Below are 17956 nucleotides of genomic sequence, written 5' to 3' on the forward strand. Positions count from 1 at the left end.
CACCGGAAAATGGACGTTTACTAAAAGCAGACACGCTGGAAAACAATTCAAGCATGTGACTATCGCAGCAAGATGAGAAACTCATAGAAGCTGAGGGTCATTACCCTCAGGAGGGCGTGGTGGGGGTACTGACTTCACCCTCTCCTCCGATGTTAAACTCTAAATCTGCATCTTCTCTTTTCATCAGAACAGAGAAACGCAATTAATGAGAAGGCCTCATTGAATCAAATCTCCGATTTTTAATTTTATGAATTCCGTTTCAAAGGAATGCACGGCGGGTGCGGACATATTTGAAGCAAAGTCAGAATTTGTCAATGAATGAAGGACGAGTGCATTTATACTAATGAAAATGCGTTTACATTTGATTTGCAATGCTGGCGTGCATACTAAATATGTGTCTGATAGGATGAGGTAACAGGGAGGGAGAGAGATAGACAGAGAATATATGGATCACGTGACAAAACGTTCCGTTTGAACTTCAATAACCCACGGTCGATATCTATCTTAAAGAAGATAGAATATTTAGGCCGTATAAAGCTGTACATGTCATAATGAGTGAAAATGCGCGCGAAAAGTATGAATCTGCATTGTATGTTGATATGGACAGGAAAGGTCACATGAAGGTCTATAAATCTATATCTGTAAATATCCTATCTTTCTGTTTCGAAGATGAAGTTCAAAATTATCACTAAAACACCAACAAAAGTCACCGAACTATAGGATACGGGGATATTGTGATCATAGTATTATGTTGAAATATCGATGACTCAAACGGAGCTTAACGAATTTTGTGCCTTAGTCTTATTTGTCTCATTAGTCATTGATATAAGCGTCCGTTTTCGATTGCCTTTCCTAAATCAGGGGCCAGGCATCTGACATAAAATGAGGAAATGCCACAAATAAGTAATTTTAATAATATACATGTCATACACAGAGTTACCGTTTGCCGTATATTTGATATTTCCTGTGCAAAGGTTCAGTTCATATACTCACTATAAGGAAGTGAATGGAAGAGTTTGCTGTAACTTTGAAGACAAAATTAATGCAGGAGATAGTAACGATGCGTCTAAATCTCTCAACCGGTGTCTGGGCAGTTTAAAAGTGGATTGTGTGGCCTGACCACCACTCTCTCACTTGTTTAAACTTCCTCGCTTCTGTGGAATCTAAATGAGCTAAATAATGATAATGATAATGATACCCCTTCCAAAAAATAGTGTTAAAAAAAACAACAATACGCACACAACCAACCAACCAACAAACAAATAAAGCAACGAAACATCCCCCCCCCCAAAAAAAAAAACCCACTGTATTCGCCAATGGTATAGCACTATAGTGATGTGTTTGGCAATGTTTGATGTTTGTCAGAGTGAGGTAAAACGGGGGGGAGAAGAAGAAGAAGAAGAAGAAGAAGAAGAAGAAGAAGAAGAAGAAGAAGAAGAAGAAAAAGAAGAAAGCAAGACATTCCTTAATTTGGATTTCCATCAGAATAGAATTGGTACCCATTATTGGATGTTCAAATTTATCTATCCCAATGCAGGCATGCTGCCTGCATGCGAGTCAACCGGCCCAGTGGCGGAACGTGGACGGTACAGAAGTCTTGCGCGGAGGGGCAGCAGCCCCATTCTGGGCTCTCACCCCATCGCCTCTCTTGCATGCAAATATAACTTGCGATGAGTCATTCGATGGAGAGATTGCTGGCAGGAGAGGGACCATTAGAGGGGGGGGTGGGGATGGGGAGGGGGTGAGGGGGTCAATTTACTTGGAGGATGATTGAGAGAGGTGGATGGAGAAAAGTGAAATTGAACCCGAACTGACTGTGAGTGTGCTAGCAAGAATGTGTATGCCCTACAGAAGAGAGAGGGAGAGAGAGGACGAGAGTAAGAGAATATGTATTTAGATAGATAGAGAGAAAGATAAAATTGTATGTGTATACATTCAGTTAGATTGATAGATAAAATGGAAAGAAAGATAGATAGATAGATATCTAGAGAGATAGAGCGAGATAGAGAGGAGTAACTTTATCTGCTTGTGTGTTTGTGTGTGTCTGTGTGTATCTTTTCGTCTTTTAGTATAGAATCTCAAGGAAAAGAACTTGGGAATGATTAAAAAAAAAATCTGAGGATGCAGAGAAATGAAAGGAAAAAAAAAACTCCTGCTCGAAAGGGGAGCAATTAGAGTGTGCAAGCAAATTAAAAGAATTGGGAATAGAATCTGATATACTGCGCAACGTCTTTTCGTCGTTTTCACTGGAAAAGGAGTCCCGACAGAATCCTCCTACCCCATCCCAGCAAAGGGGGGGGGGGTCGCGATGATTATGAACATCATCAGAATAAAAATAATGAAAAGAAAAAAGAAAGAAAGAGGATGATGACTAAAGTTTATGTGGCATCACCAAAATTATTTCATATCTTCTGAAGCTGTGAAGTTCGTCCAATGGTATTAAAAGTTGATCCACTTAACACAAAAACCTCAAACACCTCTAGAACTGACTGGATCAACAAATTATGTATTATTGCTATCTAACGCGTAACCATTTGAGCAATAGGTAAGTCGGGCTATAAATCCTCGATAAAAGTGAAAGCTTCTCATTGATTTAACCAGATGAGCCTTTAATCTTTTGCCAACACAATGGATACACATCACAGTCTCGTTACAACGCATACACTCGCACTCCAACAAATTCATGGGTGCTGTCCGTTATTCCGAAGGTTTGCTATTCCGAAGGTTCGTTATTCCGAAACACGCAAATTTCCTATACCTAGAGGTTCGTTAATCCGAAAATGAAAAAGGGTTCGTTAATCCGAAAATTTGTGGCGTTATTCCGAAGGTTCGTCACTCCGAAGATTGGTTAATCCGAAAATAAAATTCGGAACAATGAACCTTCGGAATAAAGAATCTTAGGAATAAAGAGCCTTCGGAATAACGAACCTTCGGAATAACGAGCTGTAACCCAAATTCATGCTATTACGCGCAACGATAATTCTTTTTTTTTAATGGTGAAATTACAGTCCCCCTTCACTTATTGCTCAGTTGGTGTTGGCAATATGATTATACGTCCAATCAAAATCCATGTGGAAATAAAATGAAATGAAATTAGTTATGATAATCTTTTTTTTTATGTCATGAAATATAAATGTCATACAACCATCAAGAGCGCTATGCACCAACCATCTTGTATGTTTATTTCGACAGAATGATTGCTACCACTTTTTTCAAAACATATCTTTACTTTTTTTGTTAACAGTGGTTTTGAGAAAGACAAGGGTGCTTGAAAAAATCTTTTACGTGGGTCCTCTTTTTAAATAACGCATTATTTTGAACAATATTAGTTTCATTATGCACATCTATTGTTGTAATACATTATACGTTTTGTGTTTTCTTTGAATCTATATCGAGAACAAGAATGTGTTATAGGAAATAAAATTTCATATGAATTAAATTGATAACACATTCTCTTTTTCACTTTTCTTCAATAAATTTGTTTTTGTCAACCATGCCTTTATTTACACACAAAGTATCTGAGAGGCAACAACTGGTTTAATGCGTTGAAGTCATCATACTTCAACGCCCACGTTCTATTTTCCATGTGTATTTTTTTTCTATGTAAACTTCTGAATTTCAACAAATCAAGACGCTTTCAAAAGATTACCGGTATACGGCGCAGAGAACAAAATTAAATATCTCGGAAAAATGATAAAGGGGCTTGATTATTGTTTTATCTTATAGCTGTATATTATGTGAAAACAAAGTGAAACCGAACAAGGAGCCACGTCTAGACAGTTACACAAGAAGGCGAGAGAGGACTAGAATAGTCGGCAATTTTTTCGTTGAGGACTGAAGTATTTGTGTGGCGAGAGGGATAATCATACTTCTCTTCAAGCGACGGAGAATATGTATGGATACCGCAAAGCTACGTGCAGTGTTAGTATAGTCAGAGACGTAATAGGTCCCCGGTTAACCGTCGTGGAGTTCATGAACTCGTACTCCCAACAAGGAGAGGCACGGCTGGTCGCTTTTGTTACGCGGGAATAGACACATCCTCAGCCATGAGGGAACTGGTGGATACGTTGTGTGAGATGCAAATCGCAACTGTTCACATTCACCAACGGCAGTTTCTCTATAGATTCATATAATAAGATTATGTAGGACCTATTTTATATAGTAACCGTGATGAGAATTCACATCAAAACACTGTTTAATATCATATTTTAATAGTCGCTTAATTTTTCTCTAAAAGCTAATTTCTTCCTTATGTGTTGTTTGAAGGTTTGCATGGTGAAGTTAATCAGGAAGAAAGATTTGCGGTGACACCATGTGTATGTAGTCCTTAACCGGATCGTAGTTTGGAAGAAGAGCTTAGAAAGATGAGAAACGAAGAGGGAAGCGACATATGGGGGTTGTGAGGAGGGCAAAAAGTGAAGAGTGGGAGACAGTAATGGGCTGGAAGTTGAAGTTGCATTAGTGGAGACAGTAGAGAAAGGAACACAGAGAGTGGTAAGGAAGAATAGTGTGAGAATCAAGTAAGATGTTCGGACATCGTTAGAAGGGGAAAGATGAAATAGAAGGGAAGAGGAAGAGGAAGGAGTTGAATGTTGGAGAATCATGGAGATAGGGGAGAGCAGTGAAGATTCATGAAACCAAGAGGAGAACGAAGTCGGCGAACAGTGTGGCTATGGAATGCGAATGAATGGAGAAAGGACGATTAACAGAAATAAGGAGGGGTAAGTAGAGGAGAGGTGAGAATATGTGGAGAGAACGGAGAGAGAGAGAGAGAGGGGGGGGGCAATGAAAGGAAGAAGAAAAGAACAAATTGAAATTCGAGACGTAAATTAGAGGGAGCTAGTGTAGATCCTAGAATTAAATGCTGCTGCGGAAAAGAAAAATAAAAGGAGAGGAAATTGATGACAGTTAAATCCTGAAAAGGTTCCTGTGGGAGAAATGCAAAAATGAGAAATTGAAATAAGGTTAAAGTGTAGACCTGCGGAGAGAAGACAAGAGAAATAACCTGTAAGGAAATGTGTAAATTAAAACTAGTGGTCCTGAAAAGGACCGTTGGGTTGTATGGAAGGAAGAAATAAAAAGAAAAGAAGAAAGAAGAGAACAGAATAGAAAGAAAAGAAAAGATAAGTAGTGTAGAAACAGACAAAAGTGTAAGAGAGAGAGAGAGAGGAAAGAGGAACACTGAGTAAAGGTACACAGCTAGTGAAAGTAGAGCAAGAAGTCTAGTTATAAGAATAACTAGGAGAACCGAGGAACTTGGTTCCTCGGTTCTCCTAGTTATTCTTATAACTAGACTTCTTGCTCTACTTTCACTAGCTGTGTACCTTTACTCAGTGTTCCTCTTTCCTCTCTCTCTCTCTCTTACACTTTTGTCTGTTTCTACACTACTTATCTTTTCTTTTCTTTCTATTCTGTTCTCTTCTTTCTTCTTTTCTTTTTATTTCTTCCTTCCATACAACCCAACGGTCCTTTTCAGGACCACTAGTTTTAATTTACACATTTCCTTACAGGTTATTTCTCTTGTCTTCTCTCCGCAGGTCTACACTTTAACCTTATTTCAATTTCTCATTTTTGCATTTCTCCCACAGGAACCTTTTCAGGATTTAACTGTCATCAATTTCCTCTCCTTTTATTTTTCTTTTCCGCAGCAGCATTTAATTCTAGGATCTACACTAGCTCCCTCTAATTTACGTCTCGAATTTCAATTTGTTCTTTTCTTCTTCCTTTCATTGCCCCCCCCCCCTCTCTCTCTCTCTCTCTCTCCGTTGTCTCCACATATTCTCACCTCTCCTCTACTTACCCCTCCTTATTTCTGTTAATCGTCCTTTCTCCATTCATTCGCATTCCATAGCCACACTGTTCGCCGACTTCGTTCTCCTCTTGGTTTCATGAATCTTCACTGCTCTCCCCTATCTCCATGATTCTCCAACATTCAACTCCTTCCTCTTCCTCTTCCCTTCTATTTCATCTTTCCCCTTCTAACGATGTCCGAACATCTTACTTGATTCTCACACTATTCTTCCTTACCACTCTCTGTGTTCCTTTCTCTACTGTCTCCACTAATGCAACTTCAACTTCCAGCCCATTACTGTCTCCCACTCTTCACTTTTTGCCCTCCTCACAACCCCCATATGTCGCTTCCCTCTTCGTTTCTCCTCTTTCTAAGCTCTTCTTCCAAACTACGATCCGGTTAAGGACTACATACACATGGTGTCACCGCAAATCTTTCTTCCTAATTTCTTCCTTTACTATGGGATGTATGATAAATTGATTAATTCATTCATTCATTTTTTTTCAATCTCCAACAAAACATGTAAAGACTTTTTTTTTTGTTCAGAAGATATAAGTGCATATATTTATCGACATCACAAAATATGATAAATGAAATTCATGGATATACCAAAAACATTCTGAAATAATGAAAATGCTGGAGGTGGGCAGTAATGTTTAAACTATACTATAATATATATCTGTTGAGATGATGTAATAAGGAATATCGATACATCATAAATATATATTTTCATTATAATAATTATGTCATTGCTTATTTACACAGACTTCATCAAGGATCAAAGTGTTTCAAATCACATTACAATCGCACGCTCTTTATACTTTACAGCTGTTGTTTGCTCAACTTGGCCTCTTCCCCTTCTTCCCCCCCCCCCCCCCTCCCCCTTCAATATCGTTACGCCGCCCCTTCTATTGCGAGGTTGATGCGGTGAGACACCATGTCTTCTTACGGGCTGGCCAAGCGGACGGGTCGTAGACTTCGGTCTGAACATGCGGCTGATTTAATTCAATAATTATTACCATTTCCGATTGTTGAGGCGTTCCAGTCGTGCACGGAAAAGAGGAGATGCCAATCAGGCAATAAACCAATCTTTGTTGAGAAGAGAAGCTGCAGTAAAAACAACACTAACGCAGGGGGCAGTCGTGTAATTGAGAACGATTTCATCATAATATCGCCGCATGTGACACGCCTGACCGACTTTTCCGTATGTAAGTCCCCACCTTGACAATAGTGCGTGCGCGTGCGACTGGGTTGCATTATCGCGCGGTTGTTTAATTGCGTATGATTCATCCATGTTTTCTCCCCTCCTCCGCGCGTATCGTACGGAACGGACAATTTCCCTCACGGATGAATTTGCCTGGCGAACATGTCCGTTTGCTTTAATCAGACTAATTAACTATCGATCGATGAAGATCGATAACGGCGAGTCGTATGACACGGGCATTGCACGCGCAAATCTTCTGCTGCGGAATAATTCGTTTGTTATCGTATTGTAGTCACCAGTGTTTTTGCAAGGGCGACATGGATGAAATGATGCATCTGTCCTTCTTCACTGCTTTGAATAATCATTTTCTCTCAAATTCGGCGCGATTTGTTTTATCTCTCGAGATCTTCTCCGAACATAAGTAATGACAAAATAACAGACGTGGATGAATCACGAAGAGTCTTGTCAATCTCAATTATTGTACAGACTAGTGCTGGATTTGTTCAGGCTGCTGTCTTTCTTTTACTTTCCTTGTTTTTCTTTTTTCTCCTTCCTTGGAACATGATGTGAAGATAGTGATCAGAGTTTTCATGTGAAGGCCAGTTGATTTATCTTGTCAATTTGCTGTTATTGTCTTTTTTCAAGAATCAATCTCACTTCCTTTCACTTCCTTTCATTTCAGACAGCATGCATCAACCAAAAGTATGGTGTTAGTAACCGTCTTCAATGTGTAAGCCTTTCTTTCATGAAAGAGCTACATTGTAGATAGAAAATTAAAAGAATGAGAGGGGGGGGGAATATGGCTATTGTGAGCAAGAGTGATCATTAGCTCAGTTGAAGGCACAGATTAACAATGTTTCCACTTTTATTGTTTAAAAAATATAAAACGATGGTCTTACATGCTGCCAGTGTCTCTGCTGGTATTGTGTGGAAGACTGTAAAAAATACCTATATTTTAAAATTTGAACTCTAAATGCTTTACACGCACACAAAAGGTGAACATTTGCAAATGACCAGTTAAAGGTCCTGTTTGCCATTGGGAACAGTGATTTAAAAAATGTTCAAGATATCATATTTGATGCATATGTGTAGGTCTGTTGTATCACAAAACACCCTACCATATAAAATTTTCGCAATAAAGCCTAAAATATAAGGATATGATACAATCAGTGTCTTTCTCATTAAACCATAACTGTAGACGGTTTAGTCTGGAAACATTTTTATTATAACTATTGTTCACATTTTGTGTATCAATACTTAACATTGATTATACGGATTCAAAATTTTAAAGTGGTTGTTTCTGTCCCAAACTCACATTGTGGAACTATTTTAAAGCACTAACGCTGGGTTTTTGTTTCCTTATATGCAAATGGTAAATTATGCCTTTAATAGGTGTCCCATACGCCATATAGGTCCCATTTAGTGAGTCTAGTTTCTCGCGAATAGCATCCGACTCGCGAAATGCATGCGCATTATGGAGTTCTCAATTTTGTAACAGGCAGTTAACTTGGAATATAAACTATTTACTCTGGGGTTTACTAGCATAGACTGTAAGGTTTACTAGAAAGCACGTTACTGCAATAGACATCTTTAAAGTGAAAGCATAACATGCAAACTTTTGACTGCTTGAGCGATTCAATGCATTTGAACATCATTATACAGCTTAGCAAAGTTAGAGTTATTCTTTCTTTTTATTCATACGAGAAACCGTAACTTTTAATAAAATGTCTTAATACCCTTTTAGTCTTTGTGTGGAGTGTGTGCGTTGATACTCGTTATTCCTCAAGTCCGTTGTTGCGAAAGGTCGTTAATCCAAAGATTCATTATTCCAAACACGCAAAATTCCCAGGGATTCGTTTACGCGAAATATAATAAAAGGTTCGTTAATCAGATCAATAGTCCCCCTGATCCAAGCTTCGTTGATACGAAGGTCGGAATAACGAACCTTTAGAATAATGAACCTTCGGAATTGGGAACTTTCGGCAGCTGTTCGGAACCACGTCGAGTCGTTGATCGGATAACTACCATTCGGAATTACAGTCTGCTACTGGAGCAGAGGGTGGTTGGAAATGATGGAGAACAGCTTTCCTATTTTTCTCTCTTTTAGTTTATTTGTTGTTAAATATCATGATCATTCGTCCCTAAAACGTTTCACCACCCCCGGAGACACCCAATGGTAATGCCCCCATAAACCCCATATATAGCGACATGCAAATCCATTATCTCTTGGTTTCATAATTGCTCTTTGCCCCAGTTGCATAAAATGTAAGGGCATTGAGAAGGTACCCATGCAGATGATTTTTTTTTAGACGTAGGTATTAAATTACTGCTAATACTTGCTTCCCTTTTACTGTATTAAAGTCACGTGGCAGAATGGCTTTCGTTTTGTTTGTTTGTTTGTTTGTTTGTTTGTTCATTTCCATTTGAGAAGATGGATAGCCCATATTCAGCTAAGCTGGTCTTCCATGGGGTCCAGTTGGATGTGAGGTGGGACCACTTCACCGGGTTAAACACCCTGCTCTTTGCGATGAATGAATGAAGCGGGATCTTTTACGTGTATGATTTGTTACTCTCTCACACACGGGACCTCCATTTTATGTCCTATCCGAGGGGCAGAGTGTTTTGCCTCTTCCTATTATGGAGGGGACGTAGTAGGCTTGATAAGGGCGAAATAAGGGGTGATCGCTGCATTTTATAGTACAAATGTCCTATTTGGCACACATGTTCCTCGATTATTGGATTTTTTTTAATCTAAAGAGACAATCTGTATCTATGCAAATAAGCCTTAATTTGCATAATCTATGCAAAAATACATATAAAAATTATTTAAAAATATATGTGCATCCAGTAGAAATACCTAATTTGGTAGAAGTATTCGATAGAGTATGTGGAAAAAAATTCCTGCAAAAATTGATGTCATACCTATGTAAATAAACATAACATTTGCATAATCATGCGAGTTATGCAAATTGATTTGTAAACAATGAAACCCCACTTAAATCTCATCCTAGATAGATATAACCCGTTAGAAACACTCTATGAAACAAAATGAGAAAAGAATTTGAAAAATTAAACCATCTTTACCAGCTAATTTACATAATTACTAAAGAAAATAAAGTAAAAACATTATTTTCAAAGTTTTCCTTACAGTCTAAGAACTGCATTTTATGATAAAAACTGCCAAAGTAGTATGCATATCCTTTATCAGTCAAAAGGAAATGGTTTGTAATATCAAAGCACTATTTCTCTATGCAAATACCACCTAATTAGCAAATTGTGCATGCATATACCCGAATGTACCAGAAGTCAATGGTTAATGTCGACTTAAGAAATTGTACTAGTTTACGCGATAACTCAAGACTGGATTAAGCAAATTTCACCAAACTTGGTCCAAGGATGACGTATGATTGGGCAATTAATTAAGCTGTTTTAAGTAAAATCGGCAAGAGGTCAAAGGTCAAAAAGTTCAAGGTCAATGCAAAAATTTCATTGTTTCCCCCATATGTATGCAATGCCTGAAGGTATTTTCTTGAAACTTAGTGACTGCATACATGTACTACCAAAATAAGATTCTCCAGAGAGTTTGAGGTCAAGAGGTCAAAGGTCAAAGGTCAGGTGAAAATGTTAAAATTTCACTTTTTCTTCTCTGTATCTCGCAAATAGTTCAAGGGGTCTTCATGGAACTTGGTACTAGCAGGGATTTTCTAGGGAATTTAGGGGTCATTTGTCAAAGGTCAGGGGTCAAAGATCAACGTCAATTGGGCCCTCAAAATTTCACTATTTCCCTCATATTTTGCAATGCTTGTAGGATTTTTCTTCAAACTTAATATATACATGTATTACCTAATGGGGATTCTCTGGGAAATTTCCTGCCGAAAGGTCAAAGCTCTGATGAAAGTGCTACATTTCACTTTTTCTTCCATATCTCGAATGTGAATCAAGGTATCATGAAACTTAGTACATGTTTGTGCATGTTCTACCTGACAGTGATACCCTTGTTGATTATCGAAAAATGTTAAGCCCTCCCCTCTCAAGTGTTTTTGTTTCCTCTTGATAAGTAGGAAAGGACATGGAATTCAGTGACATGGTATAGCCATTACAGTCATTGCATTTAATGTATGGGTCGCATGAAAGTTAATTCTGATGCACACATGTATAACCTCTCACATTCTTACCTTTTACATTTTTACCTGTGTATTTTTGTTTAATTTTAACCTCTGACATCTTTACACAAAACCAGTTAACATAATTTTTTTTTTTTTGAAAAAGCTGCAAGATCATGTAGGTCATGATCATCTATACAGGTATTAGCTGGTATGTGGTGGAATATAACATTCTTTGGACCGCCAGGGAGTTACATTATCCCAAGCGAAAACAATAACAACCAGGGAGAATATGACATTTACGATCCTCGTAAATAACAGTAGCATGTGACAATCTGTTGACAAATCACATCCTATAGTAATTGTAAAGGCCATCTAATATACTCTTTTATTATTTCTGCTTTGATTTATTGTTGATATTGACTGATTTTAAGTCAGAGACTAAGATTATTTGACTTGAAGTATACTGGCTCCTATATGGTTCACATGACAATTTTTGCATAAATTATTGCCTTATAAAAATTTTATTGTGTATAAATTTCCCAGCATAGTTTCCATGCCATAACAGCTCATGGTATACTGAGGGAACTTTTTTTTTTTTTTTTTTTAAGAAACAGACTGTTTCTAACTCAAGCTTGTAAGTTCTTAATGTGTGCAGATACTGTTTATAATCAGTTTGATGTAAAAAGCATCTTATTCGCTTGTTTGCCTACAAAATACAATGAAAATCAGAATTCACACTTTCACTATGGTAGTCTTTTATGTAATGATTTTCCAACCATGACCTCGGTTGTGTACTGTTTGCAAGGGAAAAAAAACTTTTGTAAGCAATATTGTTCCGATTTGCTTCTGTTCCTATGTAGGCCCTACTTTTATATTTCCATAATCATATTTAAAGAGTGTCACTATCGATTGCTAGATTTCCCACCCTGCAAAGCATTTGTATGAGGGAAAATTGATGGTAAAAATTATTTCAAAGATCAATATGTTTCGAAATTTCACGTCTTGTTTACTTATTTACATAATTTATGCATAAAATGCCTAAATTAATTAAATGATATGGAAACAATTTAAGCAACTGAAAAGTGTTGTTGTGAGAATATTGTCTTATTCTATTAGCTTTTTGGATATTAAGTTCAAAGCGATTTAAGACATTGTCACATAATTGCATTTTGTTTGCTCTGATTATCTATATGTAGATATTGATATGCATATTATGTAAATAACAGGATGTTTGCATAGAGACAGTTTGTCTCTTTAGATGACTCATTTGCTTTTGACCCAAGGGACATCCATCCCAGGTTCAAACTTTGTACTACAAGATCCAGTGCTTAATCGATTAAAAATTCTTTCAAAAATGCAGATTTTTGCACAATAACTTGCATAATTATGCAAATTGTATGTTTATTTACATAGGTATGAAATTAATTTTTGCAGTAGTTGTTTTCACTTACTCTATAGAATACTTCTACCAAATTAGGTATTTCTGCTGGATGCAGATATATTTTTTTTTTATTTTTATATGTATTTCTGCATAAATTATGCAAATTAAGCTTATTTCCATAGATACAGAGTGTCTCTTTACATTAAAATTTTTCAATTGCCCTAGGGAACATCATGTGCCAAATAAGACATTTGTACAAAAAAAAATGCAGCATTTACCCCTTAGCAAGTCTACTAACGGTATGTCTACACACAACATTGCTCAGTCCAGACTCGGGTTCGAACCCGGGCCGCGTGATCGTGAAGCAGACGCGCTACCGACTGAGCCAACTTACCGCCCTAACATTCGATTTCAAACATAACTGCATTATTGCTAAAGTGCTTAGTTCCCTTTGGCTGTATTAAAGTCACGTGACCGGATGAATTTCGTAACATTCTATTACAAACATAACGACAGACTGATAACTCAGAAACCAGATGATGTGGTGTGTGTGACTGTTTGTGTGTGTGTGGCATGGGGGGTGGGGTGGGTGTGCGTGTGCGTGTGTATCTGTGTTGTCACGATTTACCACCCTTGAAGATTACCGACGGCAATAACAATAATGTATAACAATAACGTGTGGTCTGTAAATCTCATCACATCTTCATATTTCGGTATCGCAAAGCTTAGAAATGACTTTTAGCTGAATCGGCAGAGCTACATAAGAATCGGTTATCTCTTTGACTTCGTGCTCTCCCTTGACCCGTAATCCTAAAAACAAAAAACAAACAAACAAACAAACAAAACCCACCCCCTAAAATATCTTAGAAATATCCTGTCATTAATATCGAATATTTCCAAACCACTACGACGAGATCTTTATGCAAGTCAGATTATTGATTTCAAACAAGACCAATCACTATAGCGATTTAGAAGTCAAATGCTGTTATTCTTGTTGTGCGTGCGCGCAGGTGTGTTTGTGTTCTTGTTTGCATGTTGTATTGTCTTATCATTGTTGACTGTAATGGTTATCTTTTCAATGGCGGTTATAGTGTTAAAAAAAAGAGCAGCAAGAAACACAATAATCAAAGCATTGTGAATGTTGGTGTCGCTGTTCTTTTTATCCATTCATTGCTGTCTAAATATTTTTTGGGGGGTACTTTTCAGTGTTTGTTTTTTGTTCTGGCTGTTCCACACTTTAACTTTTACAACAAACGTTCTTATCGTATCGAGATGTTTTGCAGCCGATGGTTTTGATGATCTATGGAGTCGAGGGACCGGGAGGAAAGGATGGGCCGCAAACGGGACAATGAGTCCCCGGTGAGTTTCCCGACCAAACATCACAGATGCGGTCGATCGTGTCGGGAACACGTTTTCCATCCATCCTTCCCAGCCGCCCGCTGCAGGGGAATGCATCCCCAAGAGAGAGCTTATTTTGAATATCAAGCAAAAAAGAGCGTAATTTAAGCAGCAGATCTTCAAAAAGGAAATAGCTTCAGCAAGCAGAATGATATCGAAGAAAAAAAAAAATCATCTGCCATGGTGGCCTTAAATCATATACCGTCACACTTCAAAAAGACCGCCTTTGTTACTTTTCTATGACTTCTATTATTGCGTCACATCTTTTATTTGCTCTCTGCAGAAGGAGAGCTTACTATCTGTAGACCTATAGGTTTTATTCAGGAATCTAAAAGGGCGTGTCTTCTCAATCGTGTCGTGTCTGATTTGGGGCAGTGAGATCACACTCAGGCCTGCAAACAAACATCGATACATACAATCACGTGACCTTAGGTAGTTGTCACGTGACTCCAGGTAGCATTGGGCTCCTGCATGAGAATATACGACTTACTAAATGCGGGAATTGAATGCTACCCTCACTTCTTTTTTCTCTTTCGGCTAAAATTACATATAATTATCATTGTGCATTTGTGTTTGTGTTTGTGTGTGTATGTTAGTATGTATCTGTGCATATTTGACATCTCTCGTCCCAACAGAGCGCAATAAAAGAAAAATGTCAGTAGGTGAAGAAATGCTTTCATGAAGAAAAAGCAAAACAATCCACATGAGAACCAATGACTTTAATATCCATACATCGCCGTCGCGACAGCTTAATCACTGTCATCCTTTCCAAAAACCAATTGGGCTTCAAGTTTTCACCGAAAAATCCGATGTTTGCTTCCGATTTTTCATCCCGTCTCTTCTCCCTTTCCCCTCTATCCCAAGTCTCACCTCTTTTTAAGAAACAGATGGCGGGGCTATTAACACTTCTAACATCTGAAAGTTATCAATAAATCTTTGGATCCCAGCCCGCTGTTTCGTGAAGCAGCGCAATATTTACTGCTCCCTCTTGCAGATGAATTTCTTAAAGGATATATTCGACTCTAGGAATTCACGTCCAAGTTCAGACTATGTCAGACAGAGCTTGCGGAGCGATGTTGTTATCAATAAAAAATATGAAATAAGTGCTTTAGAGATATAGAGGTGTAGTCACGTATTACCCAATTTAGGGTCAAGTTGTGCATAGCAAGAATCATATAATCAGATCTATAATGAAAGAGTTTCACGAAACGATAAGCCATCGATGATGGAAGCTGTTTCTGTACAGAGCAATACTAATGTCGGACAGCATCTCTCCTTGATAGGGATTGACCCAGAGAAAAATCCCACGCATCTCGCTGTGTACAGCATAAAGATCTCATGGGGCAATTAAACTTCGCCACTCTCATCTCCAGAAAGATTCCGTTGTAAATAAATGAAGATAGGGAGACAGCTATAGCTAGATAGATAGAACGATAGATAGACAAATAGGCAGATAGTGGAACGATAGATAGATATACCACACGCTGTTCATTGGTCATCGTTCATTGTGAGATGCAGTCCAAACCAAAAGATTTTCAGACAAATTAGACAATCTCCGAGTTCTTTCCTTATTTTCTTTTCTTTATTTTTATTTTAGGGAGAGTGGGTATAGGGGTGATCCGTCACATACAAATACACTCATATCTCCATAAGATTATAAACTAGTGGTCCCATTTTTGTAGTAGCAGTTCTAGCTCAGTGTGTGTGTGTGCGCGTGTGTGTGTGTGCGTGTGTGTTTGCGTGCGTTTGCGTGCGTGTGCGTGCGTGTGTGTGTGTGTGTGTGTGTGTGTGTGTGTGTGTGCGTGTGCGTGCGTGCGTGCGTGTGTGTGTGCGTGTGTTGGTATAGTATGTACTTGCTTGGTGCCTGGCATAGTATATCAAGTACGACCAAATTTTGCCACCAAGCACGGTGATTCCCCCCCCCCCCCCCCCTCGGCATTTTTGTAGTCTTTCTTTTATCGGCATGTCAGAGTCTTTACATCTTCAAAAGGTAATTACTGTTTATTGATTGTATCTTTATTAAACTTTATGGGTTGAAAAGGAGTGAATGTGCATACTTTTGTCTTTGCGTTCGTCACAAGATATGAATGAAATAGAATACAAATTGACTAAAACCAGTCAAACAGTATTATAGAAGTTTAACCTAAGAAGTTTAATCCGAAAACGAAATACGGTTTGTAATTCCAGATCAACCATCCTTCCAAATAACGAACCTATCTTTTTTTCTTCTTTTTTTTTTTGCATCAATGAACCTTCGGAATAACGACTTTTTTTCATTTTGGAATTACAAACCTTCGGAATTATGAGACACAGATTGGAGAAGAGAAGAGACAGTAGAACCAAGGAGTTACTTGGAATTACTCCTTGTAAAATCAGAGGAGTACAGTGAGCGCATCGAGCGTGGGGAACGAACCATCAAGCGTCTTCATTCTTCTACCATTCGGGTATATCTAAAATCAGTTTCATGATGATTCGATTATAGCAGGGCAAGGAGGGGAGTTGTGGTGAGTCAACTCTACCTTCTCATTATCTTCTCATTGCGTGCTCTTAAAACTTTGAAAAACATTTATTTAAGATATCGTGTTCACATACATATCGTTTAAAGTTGATTTTATCTTCTTATTACACGCATCTTTTTCAAGACTTTTTACGTTAGAACGGGTGGGGTTATTGTCATCATCATTATAATTTTTTTTTTTTTTTTTTTTTGCAATTACTATAGCTGTCACCGTTCATCATTTATTGAGATTCTTTATCATTTACCGGTGCCATTAAAATCATGATGAAAGCGACAGCAGTAGTATATCCGTCTGGACATTATTAAACCTGTCTATTGCAGCGCTCTGCCCCTATCGTAAATAAATCTTCAAAGAATCGGCCATGAAGTGTTAACTTGCGCCGAGGACAACCTCAGCGAACAATACCTTTAAGCGACCTTAAAGCAGACCCGGGCTGACCTCGGCTGATCTCTGTACGTGACTTTGGTGCTTTCCGCGCCTCGGCACACATGGTCGTTCTATACTCTGGAAACCCTATATCGCCTGGTACCCCTCAGCTACCGCTCTCCACCACTTTGGGTTCTTGCGCGGTTCCTCCTCCCCTAGACCGCCTCTTCTCTTTCTCGTCGCCCCGGGTACGCGGTGTGCTTTCGCGCGTGTTGACTGAAATTAACCTCTAGAAAAACTTTCGGGCCGTCGTTTTTATTGGCCTTTAAGTATTCTCCGAAGATTTGAGGGAACGTGGAATTCTACTTTATCGCTTTGCTTTCTCTTCTCTTCTTCCTCCTGCAACTACCTCTCCTTTCTCCTTGTCTCATTCTTCTATTTTATCAATCTTTTCACTTCATCAGCATCATATTCTTTTCCTTCAGCTTTCTCTACTATCCTTTTATCTCCGCGTTTAGTCCTTTCTTTTTCCCACTCATTTCACTAATGTCGCTATCGCGTCTCCAACTTTTCTTTCTTATTACTCCTCATCTTTATTTTCTCCTCCTCCTTCTTAACTGCTTCTCATCATTAACACACCTTGGCCATCCTCATTTCGCAGTTTCTTGTTTTCCTCTTCCTACATCTACCACTCCTTTTAGCGCTGCTCCTACATTTTTGTCATCATCGTCTTTTATTTTTCTTGACCTTCTGTTCTCAAACTATCTTCTTTTTCCCTTTGTCGTCATTTCACACTCTCCTCATTTCGCGGCACAAATTCCGACGGACCTTGAGGAGAACCGACAACTTCTTCAGAGGGTCTTTTGCTTTGTCAATCGCGGCGGTGCTAAAAAAAACTCCGCGGTACTTGAAGATGGTGTTCGATGTTTATAATAGCCCGCTGCGTTGTCCGGCAGTCCGGCGGGCGGGCGCTCTCGCTTAATGAGGGGATGATTGTGATCTCTTCTATATATTTCGCGAGAGGAATTTTTGTTTCGGTAACCAGGAGCTTCTCGAGAGCCCTGCACTCAAGGGATGCGCTGCTCCTTGCCTCTTTGACCATGTGTACGAGATGAGATGTTGAAGGAAAAGGGTGGTGATGTTGCCGGTGATGCGGAATGGGGCCAAACGCCCCGTCGGACGGGAAGGGAT

Source organism: Diadema setosum, chromosome 22, assembly GCF_964275005.1.
Source record: "Diadema setosum chromosome 22, eeDiaSeto1, whole genome shotgun sequence".
NCBI lineage: Eukaryota > Metazoa > Echinodermata > Echinoidea > Diadematoida > Diadematidae > Diadema > Diadema setosum.